At 39.2% G+C, this 16,069-nt stretch overlaps 1 protein-coding gene across 2 annotated transcripts in view; it reads right to left on the bottom strand.

The window, feature by feature from the left end:
- The window catches only part of CWC22 (CWC22 spliceosome associated protein homolog), a 62,390-nt gene extending 46,921 nt beyond the window's left edge, over positions 1-15,469 (bottom strand). The window contains exon 1 of one of the 2 annotated variants that reach the window (XM_032637901.1): positions 15,451-15,469. The gene's annotated coding sequence lies outside the window, so the exon portion shown is untranslated. Of the gene's footprint in view, positions 1-15,299; positions 15,343-15,450 lie in introns of those variants that run through there. The other variant, XM_032637900.1, reaches the window with a different exon arrangement.
- Positions 15,470-16,069: the final 600 nt, after the last annotated feature.

The following is a 16,069-nucleotide window of genomic DNA, read 5'->3' as shown; positions in this document are numbered from 1 at the left end:
CAATAAAGGATTCCACTCTCCTCTAATAATGTTGTTATATAAATTAATAGTTTTTGCTCATTCCTTACATTCACTCCTCTAATGAATGAGCCTCAGGAATTGAATCGTCCACAAGGAACCTCAAAAGAATCCAAGTAAAAGCCTCTACCTAGTACTCTTTACTTTTTTCAGGGAATATGCCGATGGATACTGCTGCCATCATCACCTGTGACTGATTTCCAGGACTTTTCTGATCCTGAAGGAGAAAACACTGAAGACAGAACAAGGGCCTCCTTCGCCTGATGCTAGACAGCAGTGACTGTCATGCACTTCTTTGCATATTTTTGTCCTTGATCCTCTTGGTTACTTTTTTCCCTCTCTGCTGGCTAACACTTCTAAATCAGCACTGTATAACAGAACTTTCTGCACTGATGGAAAGGTTCATATTCTGCCCTGTCAGTAGCCATCATACCAATACAATAGTCACGTGTGGCTACTGAGCACTTCAAATGTACCTAGTGGGACTGAGAAAATTAATTTTATTTGATTTTAATTAAGTTTATAGTTAAACATGAATAGCCACATGTGGCTACTGGTTACCATACTGAACAACACAATTCTAAATGATTAGCAGATACTGGGGCCTTTTAGTCATGGTACTCCCAAGATCCTTGTTTTTTGACAATCTCCAGATATGATACTAATTAATTCTTCAGATACTGGCAAAGTTAAAAAAAAAAAACCTCATATCCAAATTAATGGGAAGAGTTGTTTGGTTATTTTCCATGGCAGATTCAGATTATGGAAAATAAGGGATAATATAATAATGCTCATCTTAGAGTTTGTCTATGTTGCAATCATCAATGTGTGATCTCCAGAGTCTTAAATGCTGCTCTGCAGCTACTATGATGCCAAATGATCATTTTACATAAACAACAAGAAAAACCTGGCACTAGAGATACTACTACCATCACAAACTTGATATACAATCATGACCCACTGAATAACAGTGCAGATAGGGATTGATCACATCTCCAGAAGATAATGGTCTATCCTTCAGCTTAGATTGAGTAACCAGAAGGGGTATTAATAAAATGAAAAAAACAAAACAAAAAAACTGCCTTGATGACAGCCAAGAATTGACAACTGACAACAGAAACCACAATTTGTAAAATGGATTTCCACTCATTTGCAAAAGAGAAAAATTAAACCAATCTAAGTCATGATATACAACATGGATTATTTAGGGTCAAATTCTTATTTCTAGTTAGTCCAGACCCATCTAACCCACACAAAATGGTGTCTGCATGGACTCGTGTGTTCTAAAGATACGACCACTTACTGTTCCAGCAACTCCTTAGCTTACAAATTTTCTCTAGTCTACAAATTCCTGCCAAGACCATCTGATGACTACTAGGTACGTTACTGGGGATTTTTCATTGATGGGCTTTAACATATAAGACAACTGAAGCACTTTCTCCAACAATTCAATAGCATGGGGGACAAAAAAAGAAACGAATGGCACAGCTGTTGAAGAATAAAAGAGGCCTAACAGACTTAACATATGTCATATGTAGACCCTGCTTAGATCCGAAGTTGAACAATTTGCCCTGCTCTAAAATGGGATTTGTTTATATAGCAGGACTCATGCTAACTTGAATTCAGCACTAACTCCTCTATGGAGCCTTTCTTCTAAAAAAGGAGATGGACTGAAGGTCTTTTCTCTTCATGGGAGACAAAATAATGGAAGAAAACACTTTCTAGTCCACTAAGACTGTGAACTTGCTGACAATTATTATATTCACATCATGGTTTTCTGGGTAGAAGAATGAGAAAAGGGTGGGATCTGGACTCTCAGAATTACTTAAATCCTTAGATACATATTTTCTACCCAAGAGAACTTATCTCAGCATGTACCCAAAATAAGACTCATTTCAAAATCAGCTGTTACCTATATAGTGTGCCCAAATTGATAATAAAGGAGATAGTTTAAGCTTTAGTGCCAATAATATACAAACTTTAAAATAGCATTTTCCTCAACTATATTACAGTTCTCCAATGAGACAAGTCATTTTAAAATGATACGATGATGGGACTGCCCTGGTGGTCCAGCGGTTAAGACTCCGTGTTCCCAATGCAGAGCGCCCGGGTTCAATCCCTGGTTGGGGAACTAGATCCCACATGCCACAACTAAGAGCCCGCATGCCGCAACTGAAAAAAGATCTCGCATGTCGCAATGAAGATCCCGCGTGCTGCAACTAAGACCCGGTGCAGCCAAATAAATAAATAAATAAATAAATATTTAAAATAATACAATGATCAGTGTCCCAAAGCTGATAGGAATAGTGCAATGGTGTACGCAGGCGGCCCAACACCGTTCAAAACCAGCCAATGGAAGAAATGCCAATGTATACAGTAGCTCCCAACAAACTAATTTGCCATCCACACTAACAGATTCTATAGCACATTACAATGATGTTTCTGAGATATCCAAAGATGAACTAATTACATTTCCTGTGTTAGAAGTCAGAAACATGTAATTTAGAGTAAGATAACAATAACAAATAATAATACATTATTATAGCCACAAAGACACTATGCCAGGCACTTCATTTATATATTCTTAATTCAACCTTCATGATTACCCTGCTTTTGTGATTTTTTTAAGTCTTATTTTTCAGTGAGAGAATTGAGGTACAGAGTTGAAGCAATGTGTACAAGTAAATCACAGCTAGTAAACAGCATTAAAATTCAAAAAAGTTTATCTGATGCTAAAACCATCTGATATTGCATCCCAATGAAAATGCCAACATTAATAAATTGATGCCAAATTGGTAAATTATAAAATGTAAACAGATATGATCTCTATTATCCGGAAAATTTTTCTTTTCTAAACTGATCCATTCTTCTTAAGTTCCAGATAGTAAAGGTTTTGATGTTAATATAATGAGGCACTACTTCTTTTTAAACATGAATAATTTTAAGGATTCCCTTGTTTAATTTGCATACCTAGAATTCACTGTGACCAGGTAGGTACAATATGAAAAAATAAATCACTTGACTCTATTGTGCAAGACCTAGTATTTTCCTTGACTATCCCTCTTGGGTCTTAAACCTGGTTTCTCTCCTCAACCTACCTACACACAGACACAGGGCAATTTTTAATGCCTTTTATTTCAAATTATCTCATCCATTTAAATTTAATGACTTTTCTGATCAGTGTCATCTTTCACCTTTCTTCCGTTTAACCATCATCACCAAACATTTTTCTGGCAATCAAGTACAACCTGTTACATTTCTACCTCCCAAAAGGTAAGTGTGAAATTGACAATACTGCAGACTGCTACCGCAGTTCCAACAAAAAATGCATGAAGTACTATCATCATCCTTATATAGAATATGCCTGTAGGGAAATAATGAGAGTTCAACATGTGCATGCTTGATACATAGACTAATTGGAAATTCCTGCAATGAGAGCAATTTATCTAGAGTTTATAGCTCTCACTGCTCTTCTTAGCATCACTGTGTGGATTTTATGATGAATTATTAAATTTCTCTCTCCTTGTCACAAGTAAGCAACTCAGCAAAACCACACCTGCTCTCCTGAGCAAGGAGGATATTTTATAATAAAGATGTAGTTTCAGCAAGCATCAGAGAGCAAAATATTCAATAAGATTTGTAAGAAATGCTTTAGACTGTTAACTGGAAACTCTGAAATTATAAATTCCACAGTTATCTCAAATATTCAGAAAATGAGAAAATATTCAAGTAATGGCTGAAATGCAATGCTTTCTCAATCATTTCAGTATAACACATCTATCATTGTCCCTTAGGTGTCCTCAACCTATGTTGGAGGAACTTGTGGAAGCATACTGTCCTAAAATTGTTAAAAGAAGTCAAAGAAGGACTTCCCTGGTGGTGCAGTGGTTAAGAATCTGCCTGCCAGTGCAGGGGACACAGGTTTGAGCCCTGGTCCAGGAAGATCCCACATGCCTCGTAGCAACTAAGCCCGTGTGCCACAACTACTGAGCCTGCGCTCTAGAGCCCGTGAGCCACAACTACTGAAGTCTGTGCACCTAGAGCCCGTGTTCTATAACAAGAGAAGCCACTGCAATGAGAAGCCCACGCACCACAACAAAGAGTAGCCCCCACTCGCCACAACTAGAGAAAGCCTGCGCGCAGTAAGAAAGACCTACTGCAGCCAAAAATAAATTAAATTAAAAAAAAAAAACAGTCAAAGAAGTGGATTTCCTTTAGTTTGCTCTTCTGCATTCTAAATAGTAACAGTAGGTGTGGCAAACTCCAAACAATTATAACAGAGTTAAAAACAAACTTTAGTTGCCCAGTGGGGAAGACAGAATATTAAATAGTATTCAAAATAAAAGCTAGTTTAAATCTGTTCTTAATAAAAAAAGGCGATGGTATCCTCGGGAAAATCTACTAATAGGACCCAAGCTCCTGACCCTTCCAAATAGTGATTTTCCTGTTCAGGGAACAGATAGGAGTAACAGATGGGCCACAGTTCTTTGTTCTTGTTTTTTTTTTGGCCGCACAGCATAGCTTGTGGGATATTAGTTTCCCGACCAGGGACTGAACCCACGCCCTCCACAGTGAAAGTGCAGAGTCCTAACCACTGGACCACCAGGGAATTCCCTGGCCATAGTCCTTAAGCATTAATGACAAAATTGATATGGCTTTTCCCTATTTGTACTGAAGGAAAACTCCATTGTTTAAGAAAAGTGATTCCTTAGTTTTTCTTGCTGTTTTTTGAATATATACATATTAGTGAGAAATTTGCCCCATGATATGCCACATAAGAAAAAAATGATACTGTAATTTGAATTCAGCACAGGTTCACAATTTCAAGAAAATAAAAGGGCCAAAACTTTTTAGGAAAAGTCACCAGGGTGACAATCCCTTATCTGCAATTCTGAAATCTGAAAAGCCTTGAAATTCAGATTTTTCTTTAGCTTGTGCCAAACTCATTTGGCAGCAAAATCTGACATGCACTAACTTGAGACTTAATGTGATTCTTCACTTGATGCACTGTGGAAATATTACATGTATTTGATTACAGGATGTTGCCCTGGATCCCCAAAGGGGAACTACTTAATAAATATATCTGCACTGTATTTCTTCTCTATAATCTGAACAAAATTCTGAACGTCAAATCAGAATTACAAATAAAGAACTGCAGACCTGTCCTCCCTGTTTGCTTCCTGGTACACCACTGTACATCAGGTATGCGCTCTGATGCATAAACATTTGAATAACTGAAGGTTACCATGTTGAAGTACAGGGTTAAAAACTGTGCAGATAGTATTGGATATTGTTTGGGTTTTTAAGTGATGAGGAATAAACAATATAAAAACCTTTGACTGGCCTCTGACCCTATGTAGGGGAGACAGGACCAACTTGGGGACATCTTAAGACAGTGAGACTCAGATGAGTTAAAAAAATGACAAAAATCTAAAAGTTCTTATCATTTTAAGGAATCAGTAATACCAACATTCATATTGAAAATTACTCATTATAAACTGGGAGGAGGTATTACCCCCCCATTCATTTCCTACACAATGAAACCAGTCCAAATTAGTCTGTGTTTAAGTTACCAAAGAAATTAAAGTGATATGATCATTTGGATATGCTACTTAAACATTTTTTAAGTAGCATTCTTCTGTTGGTACATAGGAAGATCCATCCTGTAATGTGCTGCTTTTCACCAGAATGCAGGCTCTATGACAGCAGGGAAGTTGTCAATTTTTGTTTGTTTCCAAATTTCTATCAGCTATTTCTTGATTTATAGTATTGATTTCCACATGAATTGGTTTTAAAGAAAAATTCTATATGTTGAACTTCTTTACTGATTCATTTAAATATAAATTATGTCATTTATGGGGCAAATGCCCTGGATCCTACCCCCTTTCTACTTCCAGTCTCTTTCTCATCTTTGGTAGATGAGTCCACACTGGCTGCCTCTAATTCTTAATCTCCCGTTAAGCCCTCTTACGCACCACAATCTGGTTTTCCACTCCCACTATTACGTAGTACTTGTCAAGGTTACATAATGACCTCCTTGTTGCTAAATCCAGGGGCCACTTCCTTATTTTATGACGTTGTTTCTAGCACTTGGTACTGCTACTTGGTACTTCTTGAAGTTCTCACTTCTCAGCTTACGGGGGTGCCAAGTTCATCTGGTGTTGCTCTTGTCTCTTCTTCTGTCCACCCCTCTAACATTTTACTATCCCATAGAGTTTAATCTTTGCTCATGGATTTTTATCTGTTTTGTTCATTGCTGTAATCCCAAAATAGAAGTCTCAATATTTGTTAAATGAACAAATGAATAGTGCTTATCTTTTCTTTCTCCATATTCTTTCTGGAAGACCATCTCCACCCTCACATCTTCAACTCATATTCATAAGAATGACTTTATTTCAGCTCAATCTTTTCTACAGTGTTCCAAATCTTTATCGCCAAATGCCTATAGAAACCTCCATGTGGATGTCCCAAAGGCCCTCTGAACTAGGGGAGTCCAAACTGGAACTCATTTCCTCCTCTCCTCAAACCAGCCCTTCCTCTAAGATATTACCTGTAAAGCTAGCCAAGTGACAGTTTCCTTTTCCTCACTACCAGTCAGTCATCAAATCCCACTGATTTTGCTTTCTCAGTTAATAGGAGATAAAATCAAATCTCCCCATTCTCTCTGCCACTGTATACAAGAGAAAGTTAGGGGGAAGGCTCTATTTAGGGAAGATCCCATAATAAGATAATCCTCATTTCATTTTAGAAGAAGGCAAGTCGGTTTTGACCTAACAAGGTTTCTCACAAGGTCTTCATCTCTTGGCTATAAGAACTTGCCCAACTTGCCTCTAAAAAATATATGCATACTACTAACCTGTAGGGTTCCACTGCATTCTACCCAAGCAGGGTAAAAAGATCATTTAAATATCTGCAAAGCTACCCACAGAGAAATCAGGCCTTAAATTAAAAGCACATCTCACTATGATAAAAACTGTAAAAAATACAAACACATGAGGGCTAAACAATACACTACTAAATAACCAAGAGCTCACTGAAGAAATCAAAGAGGAAATCAAAATATACCTACAAACAAATGACAATGAAAATATGATGATATAAAACCTATGGGATGTAGCAAAAGCAGTTCTAAGAAGTAAGTTTATAGCAATACAATCCTATGTCAAGAAACAAGAAACATCTCAAATAAACAACCTAACCTTACACCTAAAGCAATCAGAGAAAGAAGAACAAAAGAACCCCAAAGTTAGCAGAAGGAAAGAAATCATAAAGATCAGAACAGAAATAGAAAAATATATGAAAGAAACAATAGCAAGATCAATAAAACTAAAAGTTGGTATTTTGAGAAGATAAACAAAATTGATAAATCATTAGTCAGACTCATCAAGGAAAAAAAGGGAGAAGACTCAAATCAACAGAATTAGAAATGAAAAAGGAGAAGTAACAACGGACACTGCAGAAATACAAAGGGTCATGAGAGATCACTACAAGCAACTATATGCCAACAAAATGGACAACCTGGAAGAAATGGACAAATTCTTAGAAAAGCACAATCTTCCCAGACTGAACCAGGAAGAAACAGAAAATATAAATAGACCAATCACAAGCACTGAAATTGAAACTGTGATTAAAAATCTTCCAGCAAACAAAAGCCCAGGACCAGATGGCTTCACAGACAAATACTATCAAACATTTAGAGAAGAGCTAACACCTATCCTTCTCAAACTCTTCCAAAATATAGCAGAAGGAGGAACACTCCCTAACTCATTCTACGAGGCCACCATCATCTCGATACCGAAACGAAACAAAGATGTCACAAAAAAGGAAAACTATAGGCCAATATCTCTGATAAACATAGATGCAAAAATCCTCAACAAAATACTAGTAAACAGAATCCAACAGCACATTAAAAGGATCATACACCATGACAAAGTGGGGTTTATCACAGGAATGCAAGGATTCTTCAATATACGCAAATCAATCAATGTGATACACCATATTAACAAACTGAAGGAGAAAAACCATATGATAATCTCAACAGATGCAGAAAAAGCTTTTGACAAACTTCAACACCCATTTATGATAAAAACTCTCTCAGAAAGTTGGCATAGAGGGAATCTACCTCAACATAATATGAAAAACCCACAGCCAACATCATTCTCAATGGTGAAAAACTGAAACCATTTCCCCTCAGATCATGAACAAGGTTGCCCACTCTCACCACTATTATTCAACATAGTTTTGTAAGTTTTAGCCATGGCAATCAGAGAAGAAAAAGAAATAAAAGGAATCTAAATCTGAAAAGAAGAAGTAAAACTGTCACTGTTTGCAGATGACATGATACCATACATAGAGAATCCTAAAGATGCTACCAGAAAACTACCAGAGCTAATCAATGAATTTGGTAAAGTAGCAGGATACAAAATTAATGCACAGAAATCTCTTGCATTCCTATACTCTAATGATGAAAAATCCGACAGAGAAATTAAGGAAACACTCCCATTTACCACTGCAACAAAAAGAATAAAATACCTAGGAATAAACCTACCTAAGGGAACAAAAGACCTGTATGCAGAAAATTATAAGACACTGATGAAAGAAATTAAAGATGATACAAACAGATGGAGAGATATACTATGTTCTTGGACTGGAAGAATCAACTTTGTGAAAATGACTATACTACCCAAAGCAATCTACAGATTCAGTGCAATCCCTATCAAACTACCAACGACATTTTTCACAGAACTACAACAATTTGTATGGAAACACAAAAAAATCCCAAATAGCCAAAGCAATCTTGAGAAAGAAAACCAGAACTGTAGGAATCAGGCTCCCAGACGTCAGACTATACTACAAAGCTACAGTAATCATGACAGTATGGTACTGGCACAAAAACAGAAATATAGATCAATGGAACAGGACAGAAAGCCCAGAGATAAACCCACGCACATATGGTCACCTTATCTTTGATAAAGGAGGCAAAAGTATACAATGGAGAAAAGACAGCCTCTTCAATAAGTGGTGCTGGGAAAACTGGACAGCTACATGTAAAAGAATGAAATTAGAACACTCCCTAACATAATACACAAAAATAAACTCAAAATGGATTAAAGACCTAAATGTAAGGCCAGACACTATAAGACTCTTAGAAGAAAACATAGGCAGAACACTCTATGACATAAATCACAGCAAGATCCTTTTTGACCCACCTCCTAGAGAAATGGAAGTAAAAACAAAAATAAACAAATGGGGCCTAATGAAACTTAAAAGTTTTTGCACAGCAAAGGAAACCATAAACAAGTCGAAAGGACAACCCTCAGAATTGGAGAAAATATTTGCAAACGAAGCAATGGACAAGGGATTAATCTCCAAAATATACAAGCAGCTCATACAGCTCAATATCAGAAAAACAAACAACCCAATCCAAAAATGGGCAGAAGACCTAAATAGATATTTCTCCAAAGAAGATATACAGATTGCCAACAAACACATGAAAAGATGCTCAACATCACCAATCACTAGAGAAATGCAAATCAAAACTACAATGAGGTATCACCTCACACTGGTCAGAATGGCCATCATCAAAAAATCTACAAACAATAAATGCTGGAGAGGGTGTGGAGAAAAGGGAACCCTCTTGCCCCGTTGGTGGGGATGTAAATTGATACAGCCACTACGGAGAACAGTATGGAGGGTCCTTAAAAGACTAAAAATAGAACTACCATACGACCCAGCAATCCCATTACTGGGCATATACCCTAAGAAAACCATAATGCAAAAAGAGTCATGTATCACAATGTTCACTGCAGCTCTCTTTACAACAGCCAGGACACGGAAGCAACCTAAGTTTCCATCGACAGATGAATGGATAAAGAAGATGTGGCACATATATACAATGGAATATTACTCAGCCATCAAAAGAAACGAAATTGAGTTATTTGTAGTGAGGTGGATGGACCTAGAGTCTGTCATACAGAGTGAAGTAAGTCAGAAAGAGAAAAACAAATACTGTAGGGTAACACATATATATGGAATCTAAAAAAAAAGCGTCTGATGAACCTGGGGCAGGAAAGGAATAAAGACACAGACGTAGAGAATGGACTTGAGGACACGGAGGACACGGGGAGGGGGAAGGGTAAGCTGGGATGAAGTAAGAGAGTAGCACTGACATATATACACTACCAAAGGTCAAATAGATAGCTAGTGGGAAGCAGCTGCATAGCACAGGGAGATCAGTTTGGTGCTTTTTGACCACCTAGCAGGGTGGCATAGGGAGGGTGGGAGGGAGACGCAAGAGGGAGGGGATATGGCGATATACGTATGCATATAGCTGATTCACTTTGTTATACAGCAGAAACTAATACAACACTTTAAAGCAATTATACTCTAATCAAGATGTTAAAAAAAGGGCTTCAGTGGTGCAGTGGTTGAGAGTCCGCCTGCCAATGCAGGGGACACGGGTTCGTGCCCCGGTCCAGGAAGATCCCACATGCCGCGGAGCGGCTAGGCCCGTGAGCCATGGCCGCTGAGCCTGCGCGTCCGGAGCCTGTGCTCCACAACGGGAGAGGCCACAACAGTGAGAGGCCCGCGTACCGCAAAAAAAAAAAGATGTTAAAAAAAGAAACATCTCACTACGATATATTCAATCATTCCACACTTTCTAAATTTCCTTCTATACTTCAAAAATGAAAATTCTGTCTCAATGTATCAACAATCTATATCCTTATATTACTCTTCGACAGAAAAGAGTTCTTGGGGTAGCAATCCCTCTAATTGCTGAATAAAATAAACCCTAAGGGACATCGTTACTGCTCCTGTACCCTCAATCACTTGTACTTGACCCCACCTCCCACAAGCCCACCTCGTCTCGCCTCAGTTTCCCCACACTTCACTTGGTTCACAGCTCAACTGGCTGGCAAGAGAATTTAACTCTCCTCATTAACCCTAGCACCTCATTCACTGGACAAATATCACCATTATGGGTTTTACTGGTCTGCGATTAAGCTCGATTTATACCCATTTTCAAGATAACAAAGAGATAAAACCTTACATTTCAAACCTATATCACAACCCTCACCACTTTACTTAATATATATCTTATGGCAAAGAAGTAGCTCTAGTGCTTCTAATCACCCACTGAATAGCTCCTTTTTCATTTTGTCTTAAAGTTTGTATTTGTGCAGGGGAGTCTCCTTTGTGAGGTCATAAAAACTGAAAAATTTTGTACAGATGAGAAAACAGAACTAAAAAAATAATAATAATGAGGCTGGTACCATAATTGATAATTATATTAAAAAGTGGTTCACTCTGTAATGACCTATATGGGAACAGAATCTATAAAGAGTGGATATATGTATAACTGATTCACTTTGCTGTACAGCAGAAACTAACACAACACTGTAAATCAACTATACTCCAGTAAAAGTTAAAAAAGACAAAAAGCTTACACACTCCTAAAAAAAAAAAAAAGTGGTTCAGAAAAGCACTTGCTGAGAAAATGAGGAAGTATAAGGTTAAGAGAAAAAGCCAGATGGTCTTTTTCTACTTTCTTACCTTACCCCCTATTCTTCGGAAACAAATTAAGAATAGAGGGTTAAAGGCATTGTCTGTTGTATAGTGAGGGGAGATATATGTTAAGCTGCACAGGAGGCATTGAGGTCTGAGAGATGAGAGTTCCTATCATCAGGCAGAGCAGAGAAGTGCTATAGAAAGGTTATAAACTCAATACTACTGGAAAAAAGGAAGTGCAACTAGATGGGTCTGGGGCATATACAAAGAAATGGGTTTAGAAGCTGAATTTTGAAGGACTAGTAGGAAAGGGAGAAAAGGTCATTCCAGCAATGAGACAGCATCAGTAAGGACTCAGAGAGATGAAAGACCTTGTAGAAGAACACTGGATCCTTGAAGTTCTTGGTCACTGTTATATATCCAGAACTTAGGACAGTGCCTGCTACTTAATAGGTTCCAATTCTAATATCAAATATAAAAAGAGGTATGTGGACTTTTGATTATTGCTCCTGTTTCTTAAATCCCTATAATGATATTTTGACAACTTCTTTACCAAGGAATACCACAGCAGCCTTGTCCCACATATCAACCCCTATTTCTAGGAACAGCCAAGCTATATGTCATCAATTGCATCATGACAGTCCTATCAGGTGCCATTCCTTATCTGTCTTCATCTCACATTAACCTGGAGAGCAGCTTGAATATACCTCCCTATTGCCATGAAAAAAAGAAACAAGAACAAAAAATAAAACAAAACAAAAAAACCCAGTTCCTTTGAAGGCACTGCAAGAGGAAATCTGATCCTGGAGGTGCAGTTACTTCAACTTACCAAAACAAGTCTGATTATTGAGGATGCTGCATGCTTTCACACATTCATACCACTTTGTCTCCCCTCACTCCAAATCTGTTCATCAGCTTGCCTAACTAAGTATATGGGCCGGATGTGTTCACCAACTCTCACTGCACAGCTTTATAAGTGGGCTTGCTGAAGATTTAATGAAAGCGCCATTTAGGAAATCACATTCTAAGTTTTAAAGAAAACTTGGATGCCGTGCCCTCCACAGAGAAGTTTATGAACTATCCCCTAGACACACAGCACTACATTCTACTCCAGAGGCTCCTGTCCCCAGGTTTAGAAGAAAGCTGTCCTGGTAAACTAATTCAGGAAAGGACTCAGAGAGTAGCTTTTGAGATGGAAGTACTGAATTCTAGTCTGATCCATTTATGAGTTAGGATCAAAGTCAAGTTAAACATGAACCTCCACTGGGTCTCTCCCTCCCATTAGCCAAACTATTCGATAATTCCAGGAGCCCTTATGTCCCCAGGTCAAGGCAGCTCACACCATCTTTTTGGTATCCGTTCACTGGGAAAGATTTATTAACTTAGCTACAAATAGCAAACGCTTGCTTTAATCATTGCTTCCTCTCCAGATATATTATTTCTGAAGAAAATGCTTTGAAAGTTTGTACTCTGTTGTAGGCCTTGAAATGTCTCTTCCAATGTCCACTTGGGAAATGTATATATTGAGATAAAATATTCAGGCTACAGGTTTATTACGTCTGGAAGTTTGCTAAAGCTAATACGCCAGAGGCCTTTTTGTTCCATTATCCTCCCATGCTAGGATTCTCAGATTTAAACAGAGAAGTAGAGAACTGCAGCAAGGAAGCCCTCCAAGTCATTAGTGGGATCAGCTATATTACCAAGAGCCACTTCTTTCTTGAACTAGCTCTAGGCCAGTCATGACTTATATCAAGTTAAGGATATACCAGGTAGTACAAGATTCAGTCCAAATACAAGTAAACCATAAAAAAAAAATAATGTTCAAGTTAAGGCATGGGCATTATAAATACACAATGTATCACTCTGTACACTCTTAGGTGGTCTCAGATACAAGGAGCCACTGCAGAACTCTTGGCAATGCACAATCATCAGGGAGGAGACTTAACCTCTAACAATGCAGCAGCTGGGAAAAAGGACAGAGCTAAGAAGACTGGTTTAGGAAAGACAGTTGAGCAATCTAGGAAGTGTCAGAACTCCAGAAGTGATTGGAACTAAGCTATGCAACATGACGAAGGATGTGGCGGCATAATAAGGAAAATACTGGCTGGCCACAGATCAAACACTTTGGAGCAAAGAAGGCAGCAAACCTGATTCTGGGAGTAGGGGTGAACCACAGCCGATACCTAGCAGATGGGCTAGAACAGTGGCTCTCAAACTAACCGGCATGAGAATCTCGGGGATGCTCTGGCAAAAAAGAGAGTGAAGGGTCCCTCATTCCCCAGCTTCTGATTCAACAGGATTGGGGTGAAGCTCAGTAATTTACATTTCTAACAAGTTCCATGGAGATACTGACGCTACTAATTCTCCTGATTCAGAACACCACATTTTCAGAACCACTGGGTCAGGCAGGATATTAAAGGTTCTTGGCCTCTGAAGTCTCAGTGCCTTACATGCATTATTTTTCTTCAACTTCAAAACCACCTGTAATTTTTAGACGAGGAAGCTGAGACTAGAGATGTTAGGTAATCTGCCCCAAGTGACAGACCTAATAAGTTCTGAAACAAGACTGGAATCTTTGGTTTACTAGTCTTTCATCCAGTACCAATTCAAGTAGGCCTCCTCCTCCTACAGATACTAGACGCTTCTTGTAATCAAGATCACACTTTTAATGCCAATTCTAAATCCACTTTTCCACAGTAGGATGTTAACTGAGGTGAACTGGCAATCCTAAAACAAGTTTAAATACAGATAAGGAGGAGGCCAGTTAACTGGTTTTCTGAAGCCCAAGTTTGCTTGTTTCTCTATCTGCAATTCCTAGTCTGTGGAAACCTAAAAAAGCAAACTCTTACCACACTTTCAATCACTTAATTCTTGCATCTGGAATAGGCTTTCCCCATTTTTTTCGTTCTCCATTTATCTCAAAGAATTGTTTTAAGAATTAAGCGAAAATCGGTAAACTGATGATTGCAGTTGGAGTCAGTAAAATTAACTATGATATTATATTACCGTTACGTGCAAATGTACGTACTATAGGACTGGAGCTCGATAGAGATGTGGAGACTGGAGACCCAAGTTTGGGAGTTATCACCTTATTGGTGGTAGTTCAGGTTATGGAAGGATAAAGGATGACAGAGAAAGAACACATGTAACGAGGAACGAACAGTCTACAGTAATAAATACTAGTAAGCGTCAAAAATTACGCGGCAAATGAATGAAAAAGAAACGACTAATGAAATTTTAAAGAATCAGTCACATTACGCCGCAAAGAGGAATGAGAGTGAAACTTCCACTGTTCTTTAATTAACTACCATTCATGGACCCCACAATCGTGGCCCGAGGCCGGGGCACTAAGAAAAGGGCCTTGGGAAGCCCAAACGACTCGGGAGGCTCTAAGTGATCCGCGCCCAAAACACATGCACACGAAAGGCGAGAGTACCAGCACTGGTGCTGGATTCCACAATAAAGCCACTGCGGAGAGACAGGCCCAGGAACCTCTCGAGGAAGCTACTCTGTTCGCGCAGGCGGGGCGGGAGTTCACCGCCGCCCCCTCCCCACCCCACCCGCTGGGACTCCTCGGCCCGACAGACACTCACAGCCCAACCTCACGGGCCAGCGCGCGGCGGGAAACCCAAGCGCACCCCAGAGTCGCCCACGGCCGTACCAGCGAGTCCGCACCCACTCCTGGTTCCCCTTCACTTCCCACCCGGTCTGGCAACCCACCACCCCCACTTCAGTTCGCTGCCTGTAGCTAGTCTACGGAGTTCGGTAATTACCTGGCGCTCCACCGCGCCGCCATTACACCGGACGTACGTCACTTCCCCTTCCCGGCCCGGCGGTAAGAGGAAGGCGGAACGTGAAATACATAAAAACCTGACGCTAAACTGACTTTGATACCTTATCCTATTAATTTATTTAAAGTAGCACCTTGTAATACCAGATACAGAGCCGTCGACCCGGCCACATTTTTCCCGTCCCAAGACGCCGAAAAAAGAGAAGATGACACAAACTACAAAATCCAGCACCCACCGCCAATGAGGACGGAAATTACGTTGCAATTGTAGGCTGAGAAGGCAGCAAAGCACGACGGGAATTGTAGTTCTTCCGGATAAGCGCCAGAGAGAGCGTGCTGGAGGCCCGCGAGAAACCTGGTTGTGTTTAAGAGTTTTTAAAATTACTTTAATCTATAATTATTTCTCTGCAGTTGGCAGGAAAGTAGACCTTAGTGTAGTCACTTTTCCGTGAAAATCTTAAGGAGAGCAGACACCTTCTTCAGACTTTTTACAATATTTAAACCAGGAACCAAAAAAAGCAAAAATGTTACCAAATGTTAAGTGCCTACTAAATTCCAAGATTTCCAGCCCAAGTGAATGGGAGAATATTGGGCCACAGAGTGAAGTAATGAGGAGAAACTAATTCTGTAGAGAAGATGGTGCCTCTATTTTAGGTTAAGGTACCAGCTGGCGAGATATGCTGAGGAGAAGGAGATTGCCTGACCGACTTGGAAACAACAGTCTGTACGCAAATCAGAGGTAATCCGTCGAAG

The sequence above is a fragment of the Phocoena sinus genome, chromosome 7 (assembly GCF_008692025.1).
Source record: "Phocoena sinus isolate mPhoSin1 chromosome 7, mPhoSin1.pri, whole genome shotgun sequence".
NCBI classification, from domain to species: domain Eukaryota; kingdom Metazoa; phylum Chordata; class Mammalia; order Artiodactyla; family Phocoenidae; genus Phocoena; species Phocoena sinus.
Note: the sequence above shows the minus strand (reverse complement) of the source record. Positions and strands in the feature narration are given on the sequence as shown.